The sequence below is a fragment of the Rhinoraja longicauda genome, chromosome 43, assembly GCF_053455715.1.
Source record: "Rhinoraja longicauda isolate Sanriku21f chromosome 43, sRhiLon1.1, whole genome shotgun sequence".
NCBI lineage: Eukaryota > Metazoa > Chordata > Chondrichthyes > Rajiformes > Arhynchobatidae > Rhinoraja > Rhinoraja longicauda.
This window is the reverse complement of record NC_135995.1, coordinates 8,714,944-8,722,582: the sequence shown is the minus strand read 5'-3', so window position 1 is coordinate 8,722,582 and position 7,639 is coordinate 8,714,944.

Sequence of the window (7,639 nt, the reverse complement as noted above, 5' to 3'; positions counted from 1 at the left end):
CATTCGCAGCGGTGAGGGCGGAACCGCGCTTCCCGGAATGAATGTCCTGCATCGAAGGAGGCAGCACGCTCAACTCTGCCCCGGTATCCACAAGAAAACGATTACCCGAAACCCGATCCCAAGCAAAAAGGCGGTGAATCTGGCCGGCCGCCGCGGGGTCTACTGGCAGCCGGCCACAGCGTTTCCCGGATACGCGCATGGCAGGCGGCATCGTCGGGCTGCAGCACCCCAGCGCTGGTGGTAATAACACCAGTTCTTAACCAAGGTGTTGTCTGAAGCCTGCTGTCGTTGAAAAGCAGGTGCAGTACCTGCGGCTGCCGCCGGGGGAGCCCGTGCAGGCCTCCGGGGCGCAGGTTTGACTCCTTCCACAGCCGCCCCTCCCGACCAGGCTATTTCGGGCGCTGCCGGAGTGACGCTCAGCGTCATGACGTCATCACTGCGCGCCGCCCAAAGGGCGTCTGCACGCCTGCCGAGGGCCTGGAGATCATCAAAAGGCCCTTCACTGAGCTGCATGCGAATGTCGGACGGCAGTAAGTGGAGAAATACATAGTCAAAAAGGAGGCAAGGTTTGTGACCGTCCAGCAACGCGAGCATGTCACTAAGCAGCGCGGATGGGCGCCGGTCGCCCAGGGGAGGCATTTGGAGGATTCTTTTAGCCCGCTCCATTCTCGGGAGCCGGTATGTTTCCAGCAATAGATCTTTAAGCGCCTTGTATTTACCTTGGGTCGGTAGGTCGGCGAGGAACTCGGTTACCCGCTGGACCGTGTCCTGGTCCAGGGCTCCAACCAGGTAGAAAAACCGTGTATCATCCGACCGGATGGATTTGAGCTGGAAATATACCTCAGCTTGCTGGAACCAGACGTGGGGTCGGTGGGTCCAAAAGGTAGGGAGGGCTACAGAAATTGCCTCGATAGCCGGTGTAGCGCCCTCGGACAGCGAGGCGAAGGCTGAGCCCAATGTCCTGTCCATTTTTCTATAATGGACCGTTCGGGGTCACCAATGTAGTGGGCCAGTAGGCCAAAATAACGACAAGTAGGCAAGGTTAACGAAGGCGTGTTTACTGGTGATCTCTGGAACTCCGAAAGGGGATGAGAGTCATGCGGTCCTTGACCTTTATACTCCCGGCCGAAGTCCGCCTCCTTGGCTCGACCCATTCCCGTGCCGAGGGGTCGTGAGTGGTATGGCCCGACCCTCGGGAGCCGCCACAACATAATCAATTGGCTGGGCTTGGTCTTCTTGGAGCGCAGGAGGATGAGGGGTAATCTCATAGACGTGTTTTAGATCATGAAAGGAATAGATCGGGTAGATGCTCAGCTTCTCCTGCCCTGAGTAGGAGAATCGAGGTCCAGAGGACATACGTTTACGTTGAAGGGAAAATGATTGAATAGGAACCTGAGGGGTAACCTTTTCACACAATGGGTGGTGGATGTATGGAACAAACTGCCTGAGGAGGTATTTGAGGCAGGGGCTATCCCAATATTTGTGAAACAGTTAGACAGTTTGGGTACATGAATAGGACAGGTTTGGTGGGATATGGATCAAATGCAGACAGGTGGAACTAATGTAGATGGGGCCTGTTTACTGGTGTGGGCAAGTTGGGCCGAAGTGCCTGATTCCATACCATATCACTCTATGACTCTATGAGTACAGGGCTGAACTACCGCCTCTGGCAATTCGTTCCACACACCCACCACCCTTTGTGTGAAAAATACCCCTCAGGTTCCGATTAAATCCCCGCCCCCTCATCTTAAACCTAGCCCCCCTGGTTCTTGATTCCCCTTCTCTGTGCATCTACCAGATCTATTCCTCTCATTATATTGTCCAGCTGTAGAAGATCATCCCTCATCCTCCTGCAGCAAGGTATATAGTACTAGCCTATATGCATCAAGGGATATAGTGCTAGCCTATATGCACCAAGGGATATAGTACTAGCCTATATGCACCAAGGGATATAGTACCAGCCTGCTGAACCTGTCCCTCCAGATCAGGCCCACTGTTCCTGGTAACATCCTCGTAAATCTCCTCTATCACCTTTCCAGATTGACACCATCTTTCCTGTATCATGGTGCCCACAACAGGACACAATATTCCAAATGCGGCCTCACCAACCTCTTACACAACGGCAACATAACCTCCGTATATCTATACACAATGCTATGACCGAACACGGCCAATGTTACAAAATTCTTTTTGACCACACTATCAACCTGTGACGCTACATTCAATACACGATGTACCTGTGGTCCTAGATCGCTCTGCTCGACAGTTCATTCACCTTTCTGCCTCGGTTCCAGGTCATCGGTACTGACACTTCTGAACTCACTGATGGTTTCACTTCCCATGTGCGTCTGATTGTGAATACATTTGCACTACAGGTGAACATCCAAATAAAGAATAATCAAGACTTAACTGCTCCTCCAAGTGCAGCGCTCTCCTCAGTCATACTTCAAATATCTGCGAGGCCCTTTTGTGTAGTTCTGGTCACCATATTACACAAATGATGTCCTATTGCCAGAGGCAGTGCGGAACAGATTCACCAGGATGTTATCTGGAATGGACAGCGTTAGTTTGAGGACAGATTTGATCAGGTGGGATTGATCTCATTGGAGCAATAATGCAGAGGGACGACCTTACTGAGGGTTATAAAATGATGTAAACTACAGCAGGGTTGAGTAGATGTTCACAGTTATTTCCCAGGCTGGGAGAATCTAAACCTAGAGAACGTACGTTTAATCGAAAGGGGAGAGATTTAAGGGAATTCTGACTTCAACGATGGAACAATATTTTCTTTTGAGGCGGTGGGGACAGATACCATCACAGCAAATAAACAGTATTTGGACAGCCGTTTGTTTCGGATGGAAATGGACGGATATGGGACAAATACAGGTGAATGAGATTACCGTAGATAGGCATCTCGGTCTGCACGGACGAGTCGGGCTGAAGGCCCTGTTTCCCTGCTGTCCCCATGACTGGAATCAGAGGTTCTGTTATCTCTAATTTGCTCTGTCATCGGCATCCCCAGTTGTAGCCACATAACAGACACATCACTGACTGCACAACAGTGGCGATACTGTATTGGGTGGTGGTGTCATCAACAACGGAGGCACATTGATCATTTTCCTCGCAAGTGTGCAACATGTTCTTCACTCTCCTCAAACTAAACTCCAGCCTGGAAATCCGAGGAATTAAACGCCATTAGGTGTCGAATTTTATCAAACTTGCAGTTTAAGCAACAACATGATATAAATGCCTGTCATACACGTTGGTCATATTAATATGTCTCTGATCATTGAAGTGTTTTTTCAGTTTCTATGTGTGCCAGTTATACACAGCAGGAAGGGAGAAATGTTCTCGTGTATTAATTAATAAATAGGCACAGAAATACAGACTGAGTGTGTGTGTGTGAGAGTTTGCTTAAATTCACTGGAATTTGGGATGAGAGGGGATCTTGTAGAACATATACAATTTTGTGGAAGGGTCTCCACCCATTCCTTCTCCCCAGAGATACTGCCTGTCCCGCTGAGTTACTCCGGCTTTTTGTGTCTGTCTTCGGTTTAAACCAGCACCTGCAGTTCCTTCTTTCACATATACAATTCTTAAGGGATTGGACAGGTTAGGTGCAGAAAAAATGTTCCCGACGTTGGAAGAGTCCAGAACAGGGATCACAGTTTAAGAATAAGGGGTAGCTCAATTGTTACTGAGATAAGGAAAAACTGATCTGTCATCGGCCTCCCCAGTTGAGATGAATTGTGAATCTGTGGAATACTCTGCCACAGAAGGCAGTGGAGGCCAATTCACAGGAGGTTTTCAAGAGAGAGTCAGATATAGCTCTTCGGGCTAACGAAATAAAGGTGCATGGGGAGAAAGCAGGAACGGGGTACTGATTTAGGATGATCAGCCATGATCATATTGAATGGCGGTGCCGGCTCAAAAGGCCAAATGGCCTACTCCTGCAAGTATTGTCTATGTTTCTATGTTTCTAAACCACTGTGGACAGCCCAGACGGGTGAGTTGGTCATTAACTCTCAGACCGACTTTGCTGTCAGGTCTGTGGGTTTGAATTAGCATCAACCTGTCAACTGGTCTGAAGTAGTTCAATAAAAAATAAACTACAGATAGAACAGAACCTCGCCTTGTGCTCACCGGCTGGAACTAATATTCCCCACTGGGTGAATGGCACAGCTCAATTGCTCAACTCTGCCTATCTCAGATCTGAAGCTGCATTTTAATTTTCAGCATTATGTGTTATTCTTTCAATTATATGCCGGAGAGAGGCAATTAGTATTTATAACTATTGTTAATTAAGATGAAAATCACAAATGAAAGCATCTTCACCTGCCGTGTTTACCAGCGTGGATAGAGCAGCAAGATGGAGTTAGTGATCATTCCAGATGAGATTAATTACAGATACTGAACATACGTTAACCCTTTAGAGTCAAACATATACAATAATGTAAAACACAGGTTTGTTATCCACTTTCGTATGAAATACAAAACACGGAAGTTAAGATGAAATGGAAGCATCGCAACCTGATGCATAGACACAGAAACATAGAGAAATAGAAAATAGGTGCAGGAGTGGGCCATTCGGCCCTCGAGCCAGTACCACTATTCAACATAATCATGGCTGACCATCCAAAATCAGTACCCCGTGCCCGCTTTCTCCCCATATACCTTGTTTCCGTTACCCGAAGAGCATTATCTAACTTTGCCTTGAAAACATCCAGTGAATTGGCCTCCAATGCCTTCTGTGGTAGAGAATTCCAAAGATTCACAACTCTCTGGGTGAAAACCTCACATCAGTCCTAAATAGTCTACCCCTTATTCTTAAACTGTGACCCTCGGTTCTGGGCTCCCCCAACATCGGGAACACATTTTCTGCATCTAGCCTGTCCAATCCCTTAGAAATTTAATGTTTCTATAAGATCATAAGATCAGTGATAATGTCACTGCTTATCCAGACCCATCACTGACCACACTGATAATGTCACTGCTTATCCAGACCCATCACTGACCACACTGATAATGTCACTGCTTATCCAGACCCATCACTGACCACACTGATAATGTCACTGCTTATCCAGACCCATCACTGACCACACTGACGTCACACACAGGTAGTTTCTGTGAATCATCCGTTCCAAGGACATCTCACATAACAACCAGTTCCCAGTTCCGTCGCACAATGCTCAGATATAATTTTACCAGTGAAACCATTGACAACATTGGCCTCATGCTGAGCCACTGTAGATGATTGGACATGTATGCAGGTTACCGATCAATGGCTAACCATTCAACAGAACTGCTGACTGTTAATATTTTTTAAAGTATGATTTACATGATTTGTCTTGAAGTGGATGATCAGCCATGATCACAATGAATGGCGGTGTTGGCTCGAAGGGCCTAGTGGCCTCCTCCTGCACCTATTTTCGATGTTTCTATGTTTGTAAGTGAATCTGTTCTCCGATCCCAGGACAGAGATCTATGGACAAGTGAGGAATATATTACAGCACTATTTGTGCACACACCCTCCAGTTATAGAGACATGGAGTCATAGAATCTTACAGAGGCTTCGGCCCAGCCTGCCCACGCCGGCCAACATTTCTCATCCACACTAGTCCCACCTGCCTGCGATCGGCACATATTCCTATCAATGGCTTATCCATGTACCTGTCTAAATGTTCCTTAAAGGTTGCGAGAATACCTTTGTGTTAGCACCTTTATATATTACATTTTATAGTGAGAACCTTTAGTACCTCTGTGCCTGATAGTACCTTTTATATTTAGCTTTTTGTAGACATGACCAAAAAGATCGATCAGGGCAGAGCTGTAGATATTGCATACATGGACTTCAGCATTATATTCGAGAAGGTTCCTAGTGGTAGCCTGCTCTTGAAGGTTAGATCGCATGAGATGCAAGGAGAGATGGCTGAATGGATCGTACATTGGCTTCATGGAAGGAAGCAGAGGGTGATAGTGGAAGGTTGCTTCTTGGACTGGACGCCAGTGACTCGTGGCGTGCCACAGGGTTCGGTGCTGGGCCCATTACTCTTTGTCACCTATATCAAAGATTTGGATCAGAACACACACGGCAAGATTAGCAAGTTTGCAGATGATGCAAAAGTGGGTTGTTTTGCAGACAGTGAAGGTTGTGATGAAGTGCAATAGGATCTTGATCGATTAGCCAAGTATACTGAGGAATGCTTGAAGCAATTTAATGCAGATAAATGTGAGAATCATAGAAACATAGAAAATAGGTGCAGAAGGGGGCCATTTGGCCCTTCGAGCCAGCAGCGCCATTCATTGTGATCATGGCTGATCATCTACATTCAGTTACCCGTGCCTGCCTTCTTCACAAATACCTTGATTCCGCCAGCCCCTGGAGCTCTATCTAACTCCCTTTTAAATTCATCCAGTGTATTGGCCTCCACTGCCTTCTGTAGCAGAGAATTCCACAAATTCACAACGCTCTGGGTGAAGAGGTTTTTCTCACCTCAGCTTTAAATGCCCCTCCCCCTTTATTGTTAGACTGTGGCCCCTGGTTCTAGACTCCCCCAACATCGGGAACATCTTTCCTGCATCTAGCTTGTCCAGACCTTTTATTATTTTATACGTTTCGATAAGATCCCCTCTCATACTTCTAAATTCCAGTGAATACAATCCCAGTCTTTCCAATCTTACCTCATGTGACGGTCCCGCCATTCCGGGGATTAATCCTGTGAACCTACGCTGTACTGCCTCAATAGCAAGGATGTCCTTCCTCAAATTAGGAGACAAAAACTGCACACAGTACTCCAGGTGCGGTCTCACCATGGCGCTGTACAACTGCGGAAGGACCTCTTTACTCCTATATTCAAATCAAAGTATAGTATTGCAACGTGAGGTATTGCATTTTGGGGAAACTAACATGGGCAGGACCGACACAGTGAATGGTAGAGGTCTGGGTAGTGTTGCAGAGCAGAGGGATCCAGGAGTGCAGATGCAGAGTTCCTTGAAGGCAGAGTCACGGTTAGATCTGGTGGTCAAAAAGGCTTTTGGCACATTAGCCTTTATCAGCCGGAGTATTGAGTGTGGATGTTGGGAGGTCACGTGAGGTCGTATTTGGAGTATTATGTTCTGTTCTGGGTACCGTGTTATAGGAAACTATTTGCGAAACTGGAAACTTTCCATGTACTTTTGACGAGGATGGTGCCAGGGTCTGACCTGTAGGGAGAGGTTGAGTAGGCTGGGACTCTATCCCTTGGAGCACAAGAGGAAGAGGGGTGATCTTATTTAGGTATATTTGGTCATGAGTGGAATTGAACGGGTAGATGCACAGAGCCTCTTGTCCTGAGTAGGAGAATCGAGCTCCAGAGGACATACTTTCAAGGTGAATAGGAAAAGATTTAATTGGAATCGTTCGGGTAACTTTTTCACAAAAAGGTGGTGGATGTATGGAACAAGCTGCCAGAGGAGGTAGTTGAGGGAGGGACAATCCCAACATTTAAAAAATTGTAAGACCGGTACATGAATCGGACTGGTTTGAAGGATGAAACACAGGCAGGTGGGAGCAGGGACATGTTGGACGGTGTGGACAGGTTGGGCCGAAGGACCTGTTTCCACAATGTATCGCTCTATGACTCTATGGTTCTATGGGTAC